This window comes from Monopterus albus, unplaced genomic scaffold (genome assembly GCF_001952655.1).
Source record: "Monopterus albus unplaced genomic scaffold, M_albus_1.0 scaffold44.1, whole genome shotgun sequence".
Classification (NCBI taxonomy): domain Eukaryota; kingdom Metazoa; phylum Chordata; class Actinopteri; order Synbranchiformes; family Synbranchidae; genus Monopterus; species Monopterus albus.
The window spans coordinates 1,436,587-1,453,063 of NW_018127924.1; the positions used below are offsets into that span (position 1 = coordinate 1,436,587).

Below are 16,477 nucleotides of genomic sequence, written 5' to 3' on the forward strand. Positions count from 1 at the left end.
ACCCTTCTGCTGCTTTTCAAATAACACTTACTCTGGGAAATCTGATGCCAGCAGGACACTTTCCCTTCACGTTCTGTTGTCTTTGGCTCCTCTCCTCTGACTGTTTATTTACTGGGTTAACATTTCACTCTATGTTTTGGCTGCTCTGTATTTTGGAGAATTGCAGTTTAATTTTCTGTCGCCCCAGCAGCAGCAGCAGCAGGTTGGAAATTCCTTTAAACCACAAACAGCCCAAAATGAGTAACTAACTGTAAGTGGGTTCACATTTTAACTGCTATTTGCATAATTTTATAATTATGATCAGTAGTTTAAAGGGGATGTTGGCCAGGAACAAAATGGCACTTCAGAATATTAAATTTTTAGTTGTTCTTTGTCATATTTCGTTCAAAATCACAATCAACCATGTTAAGCAATTTTATTAAAAACTACCCTATCTGTGTGTTCATAAAGTCACACTATGCATCTTAAATAATTCACTGGCCGCTGTGCCAAGCTTTGGCGACATAGGCCATGAAGCAATTTCCTTCCTGCTCCTCTCCCACGTGCCGGTGCCAGCAGCTCCACTCCTCCAGGAGGGTCTCGCCTGGTTACATATTATAAAGCTCCTTTCAGACATGCACTCCTTTCCATTAATCTGATGGCATCTGAACATGTTGGCTTCATGCCTGAATGAACACCCTGGTCACATAAGTCATGACAGCAATCTTACCAAGTCGGACCTGTTAACATTTACGTATTTCTGTCAGCACGGCACAAGTTTGAGTTGCATGCAGTCGCGATAACGGATAGGCACACACAAGACAAACTAAATCAATGTCCTTCTGTCCTTTATTCTTGTGGTGCTGATAAATCAGTTCTCCTTACAAGAATATTTGACTGGCATACATTTTTACTAATCCTCTCAGTTATATAGATAAAGCTGCTGCCATGTGAATAAGTCTATATCTGAGCTCATAAACGGAACCTTTTAAGCTTTAATCCTACTGCATGGTGTATGAAAGTATCTCTATGGAATGCAATATGCAGACAAGGATGTTCAAAGCTATTATCTGTATTTGAGCCCAACATCATTGTAGTTTAGCATCACATTATGAGAAACATGAAGCAGGAATCACAATTTATGACTGACAGGTGCAAAAGTTAAAATAGTTTTATCCATCAAATTGTGAAAAATAATCTGTGACACTTACAGGTACAAAAAACCCCCACTGCAACAACAATAATAGGACTGTTTGAAAAATTGATACTGTCAGGATATGAGGGCTTTCTCCAGAAACTCGGAAATCAACTGAAGCCCATCTAAGTCTGTAACTGACAATTTATAGTGCAATATCTTTTTTTCTCTGTAAAGACCTGGCAGACAGGGAGATTTACAGCATATACTTGGAGAGATTTAAGATGACAAGCCGGTAGAACATGACAGCTGAAGAAATGGTATCACAATTACATTGATAATAACCATAAATTATATCAGGGGACTCTTGATAAAGCTGTTGCTTTTCATGCTTATGCAGGACTATCATGTCATCTCACAAGGACTAGTATGTCTACACATGCTTAAGTGCAAAAAGTAACTGAGATAAGAGGGAAACCTATGGCAGTGTCACACCTGATAAACAACACAGACAAATCAAGCTCCTCTTTTCTCTGGTGACCAATAAACTGTAATTGCCAACTTCTCCATGATTACCCCTTGTTTGTAGTATTTATTCAATCAGTTTGGGACCTTTCTTTCCCTGAATAAATAGCCAGAGCCCATCTGTTGGAGGAGGGAGGTGTGACTGGAGATAAACAGCCATAAATCAGGCGTCTGACAGCGGCAGCACTGCTGATATACGGCAGGCAGGCATGAGGGCAGAGGCAGCCAATCCCCAAGCTCAGCAGCTCAGTGAAGGACACATAGCCTAAGACAAATACTGGGCCTATCTGTGGGAACGGCAGCCAGTGAAATCATTATTTTTCCAATGAGATAAATTTGCCATCATTAGAGGCAGCCGCTACACTGATGCATCAGCACTAGAAGAGTATGTTTAGTCTGAAGCCATGACATGCAAGGTGGAGGCATTCCATCTCCATCACCAAACAAAGGGTAAGAGGAGACAATGTGCAAAGATGATGCAGTGCATTGAATGGTAGAGGAAAGAAATGGCAGAGGCTGAAACCTAAGCTTTAAAATTGGAAAAAAGTTAATTGGCTCCTATGAAATTTACCACCTTGGTTGAAAAGAAGAACTTCATTTACAAGTGGTGTCTGGCTACATATGAAGGCAATACTGTTTACAACAGTTGTTAACGGCTACACTCAAAGGTGGAATGACAAGCTGGCTGTCATGCCACGAGACGCAAAATGTGGAGATTGTTCAAACATGGGGACAATAACACATTTTCAGACCCCATCTCCTAGAAGGCATTCATAGTGTAGCACTCCTTGTACACACACAAAAAAATAAGAGACTGGAAAAAGATTGTACCAGAGAGAGAAGCTAAACTCTTAATCTGTCACCTGGGCACAAATGGCCAATCACAGAATGAAGTGTGTGTGAATGCTGCATTGTAATTTCAATGCCAATTGCAGTGCAAACACCTGTTCTAAACAGATAGACAGCACTTTTTTAAAATCTTGGAATATTTTCTCCCCCTCGCTCTCTTGTGTGAAAACTGTGCCTCACTGTTTGTTTTTTTGTCAACCAATGTTGGATCAAACTGATGGATTTCTCTCTCCAATTGGATTTGTTTGACTGTATTTTATATTCTCACCAGTTCCTACAGAACCATGCCCACGGTGATGCAGCCAGTTGCTATGGGACAAGTACTGAAGTCAGCCTCATCACTCCCTCTTCACCTGTCCTCTTTCTTCACCCCAGATAACAAGCCAGCACTCACCATCAATCCAAGACTGGGAACCAGTCTGAAGCACTCCACAGCTATTTCACACAGGGTCTCATTCATCTATGTATCTAGCTGTCCATAGTTCAAAGGTTTGAACAAACAGCAGTCACATATGAGGCTGTCTGAGGAGGATCTGCGACTGTGGCTGAGCTCCTGATGTGGAGTGACAAGGGCGGCTCATTTTTCTGGGCCCGCTGTGCTAATAATGGCTTCCCTGACAGAGACTTCGCTTCCATCAGCAGCTTAGCCAAACAAAAACCAAGTCCCCCAGGAGTCTGCAGCATCGACTTGATGGATCTGATGGATTGTTAGATCACATTGACCCTGACAAATCAGACCCCTATGTCAGCTCTCACTGCCAGACCATTACCTTCTGGGGAAGCAATGAAGACATCTTGGAAAGTGGGAGGCTGAGGAGAAAAGTTGTAAAAACAGAAGAAGGGGAGGGGACAAGAGAAGGTAGAGCTGGAAAAGGAGCAGAAAAAAATAAGAAAATAAATGTTTGGTGGGAAAAGTATAAGTGAGAAAAGAGAAGATAAGCCTTCAATTCTTCAGTCTTTGCCACTTCACCCTCTGGCCCTTAGCGGCCATCAAAGACTCCAGGGAGGTCCTAATGAGGCAAAGACCACCAGCACATCATTCAGTTTCACAAACTTCTATCTCTCTCTCCTCCTTCTCTGAATCTTCAGAGTAGTAGAAGAAAGGGAAGCTTTCCCTAGTTTTGCCTGTTCTCTTGGATTTATCTGTCTAGATCCTCTCTCTGCTCTGCTGGAGGCCAGATGAAAGTACAGATGTCAGCTTAAGGTTTAACCCAGTGACCCACTCTCAAGAATAAATTGTGGTATTTCCTTCTTTATCAAGCAGATCCAGATTCCCAGGGCTTCCCCTGACTCGTACAGTCCAGCTGGACTAAATGGACCCTTCCCTAATCTTAAGTTCAGGCCAAGAGTATCAGTAGGAGCCTCCCATTTTTGCTTTGATCCTGCATCACTGTCCTGTGTTTGGACATCTACATCATTTAAGGGAACAAAAGGCAGGAGAGAGGAACGTTTGGTTTCTTCCTCAGACATTCTTCTTGTGGTCTTTGGCAAGTCCAGAAATCATCACTGAATAGCTCTACAGGTGCACTAAACAAAAATGAAACAAAAAGATAAAACTGTCAGTAGACAGTAGAAGTAGTAGACACTGTTGTTGGATGGACATGAGAATAGAAGTACCATCGGAGTGGAACACTGAATAAACAATGCAATGCGAGTGGAGCATTTACATCAACAACACTGATATACACAAACCAAAGAATTCCACAACTGCTTCCAGTTTGTTCTTAGAACTTGAGAAGATGCTGGGGTGCATGTACTGTAAGTCAAACAGCTCGCTTTTGTTTGCTCAATGGTACAATCACCATTCATCCTTTTAGTCTGCAATAACATGCTTGATGTCGCGTTTTAACAACACTAGAAAGAGTCCGATTAACATCAGGTGGCTGGTTCTGAGCTGCTGCAAGGAGGGGGAACTCATAACATGAAGGGGATACTGGATGGCTGCTGACAAAGATGATCTAAGGGACATCAACTAGACCAAACAATCACCAGAGTGGACTTCAAACGGTATTTCACAGGCAGGACCTGGGAAGTTGGAAAGATGAGTGCCCTGCTCTCAGAGAAGTTCTGAAGCTGGATATATTGTTGAGGTGAGGGCTTGTTCTGTGTTCAATAGGCCACATAAAGCCATGAGAATGCGCCCTCTTTTTTGCACTCACTCCCAAAGCGCACAGAAATATGAGATACTAGGGAAGAGAAAGTCCCAGCCTTCTTTTTGTCCTGTGTTAACCCTGTTGTCACTTCAATCCCATCACATCTTCCTCTGATGTCCATTAAATTAAATTCTTTTAAACATTATTTTTTGTCGATTTTTCTCTTCTCCTTTTTCCTCCTGCCATCTACTCGAGCTTCTTCTCATCTCTTGGCTTTCATTTCTTCTAAAACCCTTTCTTTTCCTTCTAACCACATCAAACCCTGGACAGAGATCACTGGAACATTCCTGGATATCTCGTGGAAACACCTGTGTGTGCAGGACTGCTGCCAGCGTATGTGTGTATTTGTTAATGCGGTGTGATATGTACATGGATTCTTGAGTAACAGAGAAAATACATTCAGATCTGCTCACCAAATCACTTCTTCACTCTCTCTCCAGATTTCACATCCTCTTACACATCAGAGGCATTGATAAAAGAGGCAGTGTGTGCTGGCAGTAGACTACTGTAGCCTGACATTAGGTTAAATCCTCTGAAGTAGCACATCATAGGTACCGCTTCAAGTCTTATGCAACAGTATAGTAACTGTGAATGCTGTACAGCTGAATAAACTTCCCTATGAGGGGATCTATTTGATTTCTACATACTTCCCATGTGTGCAAGCTGCCACAGTATAATGATCAGAATTCCTACACTGGATAGTGTTTGTATTCCTTTGTCTTTTGTCTCCCAGGCCTGTGAAGAGCACTGAAGGCTGTCTAAGCTAAGCTCGTGGGTATATGCTATGGGGCTCCCCAGGGGGGCAAGCCTTCGCTGACATGGGAAGCCATAAATAAGGGCCTGGGGTGCAGTGCCATGTCATGTGTCATTTGGGTTGAAGAGGCCTGCTTTATTCCCTCCCATCACCGAGCTGCTGAGCATGGCACCTCCTAGGGCGTAATCCAAAACATATGGGCAGAAGCACCTCAGCATACCATACTCCTGCCTTGTCAGCAAAGCATCTCTGAGGAAAAGCAGATACAGTCAAAGACAGCGTCTATGATAATGCTGTGCCACAGTCAAACGTTTTCATGGGATAGCAACCACATCAATTAGCTTTATTTATTTATTTTTTATGTGAGAAAATCACATCATAATTGTAGGACAACAAATAAAATGGTAATGATAACATCTCATTATATGCCTAACTGTAACCTTTTGTAAAAGCATGTATAAACAGCTGTACCTATTTATGATTTCCATGTTAAAACAGCCAATAAACATTTTATAACTGACAATACATAAATATAATAAAATGTATTCCAATATCATGACATTATAACCAAAGAAAGGAGGAAGTTAAAGTAAAGTGTTACCATTCTGATATTCTTAAACAATGAAATCAGCGAGCTGTACTGTTGTGTGGCTGTATCTGTGTTATGCCGTGCTTGGCCTTTAAAGTTTAGTGCTGATTCACTCTTGACCCACCCTGGCAAGATGACAAACTCTGACCAAAAAGAGAAACTGTGACACTTTCCCTTTTCATCAGAAATTGAGACAAAAAGGAACTTGCCACCCACAGATTACACAGAGGGAACCTCAATATTTCTAACTTGTGACACACTAACATAACCACTGACTAAACTAAACTGTTTCCCAAAAAGCCTTGGGAAACCCTTGAATAGACATGGCCAAACACCCCCAGCACATACAGGCATACCCTGGATAATGAGACACAGTCTGGGAGGACAGTTCTTTTATGACTCATCCAAGAAACAGTGACTATATCATTTACAATTTGTGCTTCACTGGTATAGATGACAAAAAAAAAATAATGCTGCTTCATCAACTGTGTGCGTACTCATCAGTAAGGACTGAAGAAGTCATAGAGATCATCTAATATCACACTGAATCAGGCCACCCTTCTGGCCGTCCTGTATGAGTAATGTTTCCGTCAGATATTCCTACTGAGTCCACAGCAGTGTTACAGCACCTTATTTTCACCTGCAGAGATCAACCTTCTATGCCACAGGGAGAAGCTTCTATAACAATCTGACTCAAATTGCCTTGGTATGAAAAGCTGTGGGAAGAAAAGCCAGCCTTCAAGCACTTGGTCTCTTATCAGTGAAGAGATAGTGATCAGTCCTCAGGGGCGTCCTATTTCTCCCTTTTCTGCTCTTCTTTGCTTCCTAATTTCCATTTCTTTTGTCAGAGATTGACCACATGATCCTTTTACCTGCCCTTTTCCAGGCAAATTTCATTGTCCCGATTACAAAATGATAAACTCATGCTTTGCTCAGCGATGAACTACGCAGCATACTTAAACTGGTTTATGTACTGTACAAACAGCGGTTGTGTGATGATGCACGTGTGATGGCTGTGGTTATTTCCGTGCTCCTGCACAACCTGAAGAAAAGACCTTTTCTGTCTGCAGCATGGAAGCATGTGCATTCATCTTTCTATCCAATAATCTGCATGCATTTACTTTTCAAATGATGAGACTGTGGATATGAAACTACATGTGCCAAAAAAACCAAGGTTGGAAACCTACTTGAAACATTGTACAGTGATGAGAAAGCAAAATTTAAACTCAGGCTGGCTGCAGCCCGGAGAGAAAGTATTGGCTTTGACATTTCTATAACAAACAACAACAACAACAAAAAAAAAAAGCCAAAGCCTGCTACTCTTTCTGGAGAGAAATAAAGCAAAACACATTGTTAGCTCTTGATTATCCCATCCCTACACAGCACATTCCAATAAAGCATGTGTGGATGTTTGCATGCAAGCAAAGCAAGAAAAGACATCATGTAGTCATGATGGACAACAGAAGTAACCACTTCATTTTAGATTTACAGGAGAGACTTACAGGTGTGGAAAGGCAAAAAAGAGGAACTTGTGAATGGAGTATAGTAAAGAGTTAAGATACTAAAGGGTGAGGGGAGAGGGGCTAAGTGTCTTACTGTGACAGGCTCCAGCTGCATGCAATAATCCCCTTCTCTCCATCGTGAGGCCTTTATATTTTCTTTTCAGAGACAGCAGTGTGTATGATAGAGGGGCTGTCTGGTGGAAAAGGACATTCGGTAACAAGAGAGGATGGCGGTCAAATGGTCTCTTGTAGCTCCCAAAGCTCCTTTCTGACTTTTAATCAACTCATACTGTACATACAAAGGACATACCAGTATTGCGGTGTTTGATAATTTGCTGTACATCCATACTTATGAGATACGGAATAATGTTTTGTCTTCCACTCAAATCCCAAGAAATACAGAATGGGCCTGCAACTCGATGTATATTAGTGGTTGATTGAAACCCATCATGCCTTTGGGAGCTGCTGAAGTGTTATGGAAACCCTATTATGTTCCTATGGCAACTAGCAGTGTGTACTACAGAGGCAGGCTATGCATAAAGCTTGTTTACAGAAAACAATAAATTCCACTATGCTTATATCAATAGGCAGGTCTTGCTGGGTAAGTCCCTCAGACTGTGTTTTTCTGACAGGTCCAGGAATCTCACTAAAAAGCCAAATAATGAATGCAATCAGGGAAAAAACAAAAACAAACAACAATGATAATGCCCACTGAAAACATGTATTTTTTTAAATGCTACCATACCATTATTGAGTTGGTTTAAAGCTAGCAAGGCCTGTCGACAAACACAAAGAACCAGTCCCACAACAGGAACAAAGCCATGTTAGGGATTCAGTCTTCAAACACTGACATGAGCCAAGGCCAGGCAGAGTGGCTGTCATGTTGAGCAAGCACAGACTGACACAAGCATGGCAGATAGAAGCAGGATGACATGATCTCTGATGCTGGGTAGCCGTTTAATATGAAGTGTCTCTAAAATATATTGGACAAGGGTAGAAATAACATCTAATGCAGAGGTAGCCAATCCCGGTCCTTGAGGGCCGCTGCCCTGCTTGTTTTCCAACTCTTCCTGCCCTACCCACTTCTGATTACTTGGATCAGGTGTGTTCAGTGAATCAGAAGCTGGAAGATACCACTTCACTCTGTCACAGCAATGTCAACCCATTCCATTCTTGAAAGCAAACACTTCAGTGCGACAGTTTTCTTTCAGTAGCAGAGTAGAGAAGCTATAATACTGGTTTTTATGAGCCACATTACATTTTTACAGCATATCAAGCAGACAATAAACACCAGGAAGGTGCTGAGCTTAACATGTGATTAAGACACAGATAACTAGATTGCACACAGTAAAACTGTAAAACAGACTGAGCGAGGGATCAGGTACAACTAGTGGACGTTTAAGTCAGGACACCACAGGCCACTGACAAATGATTGAGGTAGGGTTTCTCATTTCTGCTGCTTTCTCTGCTGTGAAAATGTACAGAGCAAACTTTTCTAAGAGCTAAAGAAGAAAAAACCCTAACACCAACCCCCCATGTCTACAATCCATTCATCCCTCCATTCTTCTCTTACTATGCAGTGGTTGGTCCCATGAAGCAGGGGTCAGGGTACTAATGGAGGACCTCATGGCCTTGTGTGCCTATGGAAACAACACCCCCACTCCCTGCTCTAATATAAATCAACTAGGTTTCATTTAAAGTGGCAGAGTCCTCTGATGTCCCAGCCATGTCTCATTTCAAAGTCCTTCTGAAGGCTCACACGGTTCCACGTTTACTCACTAGACACAAGGGAGTTGGGGGTGGGGTGACTGTGAGACTCACTGAGTTTGGGTTAAGAGAGAAGGAGAGGGAAACAGAAATACAGAAGATGTCCTAAAGCAAACGTGGGCCTCTAAAACAACTGTTTAGTTAGTAACTATGTTGCATTACACATTTCATTTGAAAGCATGTACAGTGGAACCTTGGATTGCGAGTAACCTGGTCTGCGAGTGCTTTGCAAGACGAGCAAAAATTGTGATTCGATAAACGAGTGAGGTCTTGCAATACAAGTAGTACGTACGCTTTGTCTGCTGAGCGTCACGTCACAACTGAGCCAATGGTTCTCACGCGTCACTCGTATAGTCAACATCTGTACTGCAACAATGGCCCCTCACGCCAGCCATGATTCTTTTTAAAGGTAAAAACAAGAGGAATTACAGTGGGAAACTGTGGATGAGTAAGGGATTACAGAATGCCTGTAAAAAGAAGAATGCGTTATATAAAGAATTTATAAAGGACAGATCCAAGAAGGCGGAAGAAAAATATAAGTTATATAAGAACAAATTAACTGCGTTATTGAGGATATGTAAGAAACAATAATACTCTATAGTATTAGAGGATAATAAAAATAACATGAAAGGTACTTGGAATATATTAAATAAATTGATTAGAAACAGTACCAGCAGGAGTAACTACCCTCCATATTTTATGATACACCGGTCAACAGATTTGAGGATGTAGTTGAGAAGTTTAATAGGTTCTTTGTGAATGTGGGTCCTGGCTTAGCAAGTACCATTTGTACAGACGTCAATATAAATAACAATACAATTGAAAGGAATATGTGTTCTATGTTTCTGAAGCCAATTGTTGAAAAGGAAATTATAGATATAGTGAACAAATGTGGTAATAAATCATCCAGTGATAGTGATGGTATCAGTATGACAATGGTTAAATGGGCAATTGAGGGGATATGCAAACCATTAACCCATATTTTTAACATGTCATTGAGAGACCGGTTTAATACCCAACATGCAATACATCAGCGTGACACCAGAGAGCACTAGAGTCCAGTGACAGACAGAGGTTTAACAGACTACTGTGTTGCACTAAGGGAACAGTAAAGTGTGTGTGCAAAGTCTTTTTAGTCTGTTCAGTTGGCAGCAACTAGCCTCATTCAATAACTTTAGCCCTTCTGGAAAACATTGATGGAAAACATTAACCCTCATTTTTGTTTTATCTTTGGGGGCTGGATGTTGTTGTGCCACACTAAACTAAACAAAGTTATATAAAAAACACATATTCACTCCAACATAATGTTTCTGAGTCTGGAATTAATCAACAGAAAATGGGAAAAGCAATACTTACAATTTTTTTCCTGTGCTTGGAGCAGTCTTTGTACACAAATACAACTGCTGTTTTGAACACTAAAGGAGAGATAAAGTGGGAAATGAAAGAAACCATTAGGAGGGTCTGCATTAATTTATCACATATTTATAAAAAACATTCTACTGCCCAATTTATTACACTGACAATTTGATGCACTGGATGCTTTTAGTAACAGCTTTCAAGGAAAAATAGCCTTGAATAACATCACATGTACAAAGCAACCATGTCCTCTCGCTATCATCTAGCCAGCGAAAGCCCCATGGAAATGTTGTTTATTGTTGTGTTTGTTGTGTCTTGTTGCTTTTCTTTTCTTTTCTCTTTCCTCTATCCACTCACTCCAACCAGTCAAGGCACAAGGACGTCCACCAAGAGCTGGGGTCTGTCCGAGGTTTCTTCTCCCCTTCTCAGGGGGGATTTGTTGGCTTTTTCCTCTATAGTATTAATAATAGTATATATTACAAAAAAAGAGCGATAAGAATTGTGCATAAGATGGGGTATAGGGATCACACAAAGGTAGCTTTCATACAGTATAAATTGTTAAAATTTTTTGATTTAGTGGGATATAAGACTGCAGTGTTTATGTATAAAGCCAGGAACAATTTATTACCTGGTGGAATTCAAAAACTATTTAATGAAAGGGAAGGGGGATATAATTTAAGGGGTCAGTTAAATTTAAAAATTCATGCTATACATACAACCAAAAGAAGATTTTGTATTTCCATAAGTGGGGTAAAATGTTAACACTTTGTAATAATAACTTCTAATTACATGGAACATTGTGGGTGTGGTGTATGAATGTTAACACTTTGTAATAATTCTTTAGTATATTACTTGTGTGGTGTAGAAGTGAATCATTTACTGCTTGCAAACCAATGATGGTAAGATGATGTCAGGGGGGTAGGACTGGATAAGTCTGACTTCTTCCTACTCCATTCAAGCATGTACTAGGTATAAGCAAATTGATATTGGATTATGTGTAAAATTATGTGTGTTGTCATATCAACTGTTTTACATGCTTGAAAGAATAAATCAAATCAAATCAAAGTGCATTAGTACCTTGTCATAGTTAGCATAATATTTATCTCAAAACACAACTTCACTACAAACAGCTGTGGTCTAATTATCCCAGGAAATGAAAAATAATCCAAACAGTAAACACACTGGGCTGGAGAAAAATGTCAGCAGCAAAAGTCTGTAGTCACCAAAATAATATTCTGTGGTGTTTGTAAATGGTAAATAAGTTGTATGTTTCTCTTACCTTCACAGAGTTGAATGAAAACTAGGACGCATGCCGAGCTTGTCTTCATGGCTTTTTTTGGTTATAAAAGCAGTAAAAAAAAACACCAAACCTAGGTCATAATACACTGGTGTTCTTTCGTTCAGGCGTGTGTGAGGCTTTATGGACACCCTCGCTGCATTTATTGTTCTTCCCCTCAAAGCAGGAAGAAGGCTTCAAAGCTCCAACTGCCACTACACACTGTGCACGGCCGCTCCTGTGCACACCCAGGTTGTCTAACTGAAATTTTCAATACTTCTCAGTCAGGATGTCAAGCAGACTTCAAAGCCTTCAGTCACTGGAGGCACACATGTAACATATAAACACAACAAGAATCAAAATCTCCTTAAAGGACTTTCCCCAGTATCTGTACATAATATAAATGGTGTTCCAGCACTAGAACATTTGAATTTCATTTTGTACTGAGGGATTTGTTGCATTAGGTTGTGATGGCATTGTTTAGTAAGAAAGGAACATATAAGAGTATGTACCACTTTCATTCTGTCACCGGATATAGCCTGTGTCTGGTGGGTATAAGGTCAGAGACAGGAGGACGATGAGCGGAAGCAGAGGTGTTGGTGGCAGTAATTATTCAGCGGCTTTACATAAACCACAGCAGCTGCTTTCCAGTGGATACGGAGGTGGCACATGTATGTAGATATAAATGCAATGACTTTACTTTACAGCTCTTTATAGACGAGGCAATACAAAGACATAACATTATCATGGAAAATACTGTATATCTGATACAATTCACAACACAGTTTTTAGAAAACAATATAAAATCATGATTTTTTAAATGAAGACAGACTGAAACACAGGCACGTTTACTTTTCACCTGCAAGTCAAACTCGAACAGGCTCAATGATTAATTACATGGAACATTGTGGGTGTGGTGTATGAATGTTAACACTATGTAATAATTTTTTAGTATAATACTTGTGTGGGTAGAAGTGAATCATTTACTGCTTGCAAACCAATGATGGTAAGATGATGTCATGGGGTAGGACTGGATAAGTCTGACTTCTTCCTACTCCATTCAAGCATGTACTAGGTATAAGCAAATTGATATTGGATTATGTGTAAAATTATGTGTGTTGTCATATCAACTGTTTTACATGCTTGAAAGAATAAATCAAATCAAATCAAAGTGCAGGTTAATTTGTTTTATTTTTACTTTATACATTATTTTGTTTTACTGTAATCATTTTTATATGGATAAGTGGGCGTGGAACGAATCATCTGAGTTTCCATTATTTCTTATGGGTACACCGCACACTGAGGCTAGTATGAAACAAAGTCCTACCGCTTTGATATATGAGTGCTGGATTATGAGCACATTGCCCGAATGAATTATACTCGCAATCCAAGGTTTCACTGTACAATAAATCATATAATTTTGCAAAGTTATTAGAGTATTACTCTAACACAGTGTATATATGTGCATGTGGACATTTATGAAGTCAAAAATGTCACTTTGTACATGTAAAGTAACTAATATACGATTTCACCCCCTTCAAGGTAAACTGAGGAGTGTGTGTTCTATACAAGCAGTGTTTTCTCTATATACTCTGCATTATGAGCACCGCTGCTGAAATATCATGTTCTCAACAAAATGTATCCACCACAACTTGTGCTTTCTACACCGCACACTGAGGCTAGTATGAAACAAAGTCCTACCACACACCCACAAACCAATGCATGCACACAGTGACATCACTGCCCAGCAGTCCAGTATAGGCGTTTTTGTGTGTATGGCAGCTGGCTAACTCACTTGGGAAAAGTGGCACGTGGTGACAAAGTAAACCTGCCTACGTCTCCTGAGGAAGTGTTTTTCTTAGTTAATTAGTATTTAGCTCAGCCTATTCTGTACACTGCCGTTACACGTGACCCTCTCCATTCACTTCTATGGGGGACGGCACAGTCACAGCAGCCGGCACCAACACCACAGGGGGCTCCAGCAAAATGACACAACCCCGTGTGGCAAAAAAGTTGGACCTGGTTCAACTTTCACTGCACCGGATGGTGACATCATTTAGCAAAGGTGCTGCACTGACCAATCACATACAGGGGATGATCGGGATGTGGACGCTCAAGGGATTAAATTGAATAAACACAGGCTTATTATGTCAGCACATCATTAATGCCTAAATGACTCCAGAGTGGTCTCATCTTGTCATGTCTCCAGGATACTTTCACTGGTGTCTTCATTATAAATCAAAGTTCTCCTTCACCATTGGATGTTACTATTCTTCCAGTTTTGCACCAGTTGCATGATAAAACGTCATCAACTCACTCACTACTTCTGTGCAACTACTCCAGACTTTACTCTGCTCTATTCTCATGTGGGCTCACTGCAGCTCTCTCAGATATTACGCCGACTTTATACTAGGGAGCTGGCAGACTAAACTCTGCTTTATGCTCAAAAATTTGCGTTCTCACACACACAACTTCTCTGGGTAATGTCTAGAAAATTACAGGGTTCCAGTGCCTGTCTGAAAAGAACTTTAGATAAAGATCTGACCACATTTTAAAGCATGTTTATACATCAATGGCTGTGATTCCAAAGGGTTCAGCTACCTTTTCTCACCACTGTAACTCTTTGCAACATGACATTTTGTTTTACATCTTGTTATTCCTTTAAAAAGATCTAACTGTGCACCTGAAAAGTATGGTATAATCTGTTATATACATATTTAGAATAAATGCTTACTAAATGATTGCAAACCTCTAAGCCTGTGATACCTGAGAGTCAGATTCAACAGGAGAGAACATGTCCACCTGTTTGAGCTGAGCTCCCTTAAAACATGCGATGAATCTCCAGTTTCATTTGCCACTGTGATTTCTCCCTTTTACATGTAGATAGTGACAGTGTGGTTTTCTTAATTGTTCCTTATCTCCTTTAAATGCAAAAGGTTGGGCTAAATTAGCATGTGAAACAGAACACATGCTGGCAAGTGTGATTATTTACAGAGGAGAGGAGATTTGGAAGATCATGAAGATACTGCTACAAAGCAGGCGCGCACACACACACACACACACACACACACACACACACACACAGGGTGTTTATGTTAACTACAGGAGTGTGTGACACCTTAGTCGTAACTGGTGTTAACCCCCGATGTGGCTGTTGTTTTGAGTGTTTCAAAATGTCTGGTGTTTGAGGCCTGAGAATGTGTTAACATCCAGATGAGAGGAAGGTGGCTGTGATGGGGGAGGGGAGGGGGCTCAGACAGACAGAAAAACATTCCCCTGTCGCTATGCTCATCTCTATAACTCATGAAGCTGTCAGAGCACCGATCCTAACATGGGACATTAGCAGCTACTCCAACCACTGAAAGTGTTGTTACCTGTTTCTGAGCAGTAAGAGCTACTTTCACACAGGCATTTTCCATACATTAAAACAATACTGGAGGTTGCACCGACTGTTTACTTTCATGTACCAATGGGGCAATGAAATACCATCTAGGAAGTCCATTTGGAGGTAAAGGATTTGTGTGTTCAAAGCGTATTAGATGCCAAAACACAGCACCATGATTTGCAATACTCACAAACGGGACTGTACAACTCTAGAAAGTTACTCTGGTGGCGTGAGTTTTCTCTTTGGTCATGACAATATCAAGATTAACAACAGAAATATGGCATTCATGTTACAATGTAACCAGAAATATGTGCTCCAGTGTACGCGACTGGCCAATGTAGTATCTTACTGAATGACGTCATGTTGCAATGCTGAAAGTTTAAGTATTGGCAGAGCATCTTTTTTTCCAGTCCCCGGTGAATAATCCCCCATTGAAATGAATAAGAAGGGCTGTGTTTCTTCATTCAAAGAGAAAGTCTGCGTGAATGAGGACTGAGGGTCATTTAGGCCCCAATTCATGACTACCTTGCCAGAATGGCTAGTCTTTTCACCTCCTGGTTTAGTTAGGGTTAAATACATCGCTTCTATAATTATGTATCAGGAAGGGGGAGACTCGTCTTAACAGGTATGGACCTGTCAGTGAAATCTGAGTGATAGCCTGTAACTTGATTTGATTTGATTTGATTTATTCTTTCAAGCATGTAAAGACAGTTGATTTGACAACACACATAATTTTACACATATCCAACAAATGCTAATCCAATATCAATTTGCTTATACCTAGTACATGCTTGAATGGAGTAGGAAGAAGTCAGACTTATCCAGTCCTACCCCATGACATCATCTTACCATCATTGGTTTGCAAGCAGTAAATGATTCACTTCTACACACACACATATTATACTAAAAAAAGAATATAACAGTGTTAACATTCTTACATCACACAAGTGATATACTAAAGAATGGTTACAAAATATACACCACACCCACAATAGTCCATGTAGTTAATCATTGAGCCTGTTCTTGCATATATCTTCCTTTGACCTCATGATTCTCATTTGCTCTGACATGCACTGTGAGCTGTAGGGTCTTATATAGACAGGTGTGTGGCTTTCCTAATCACGTCCAATCAGTATAATCAAACACAGCTGGACTCAAATGAAGGTGTAGAACCATCTCAGGGATGATCAGAAGAAATGGACAGCAC

General features: G+C 40.5%; 1 protein-coding gene across 1 annotated transcript in view; it reads right to left on the bottom strand.

Annotated features, from left to right (window-relative positions):
• Nucleotides 1-16,477, bottom strand: part of stau2 (staufen double-stranded RNA binding protein 2) — an 84,204-nt gene that overhangs the window by 1,344 nt on the left and 66,383 nt on the right. The window lies entirely within an intron of this gene.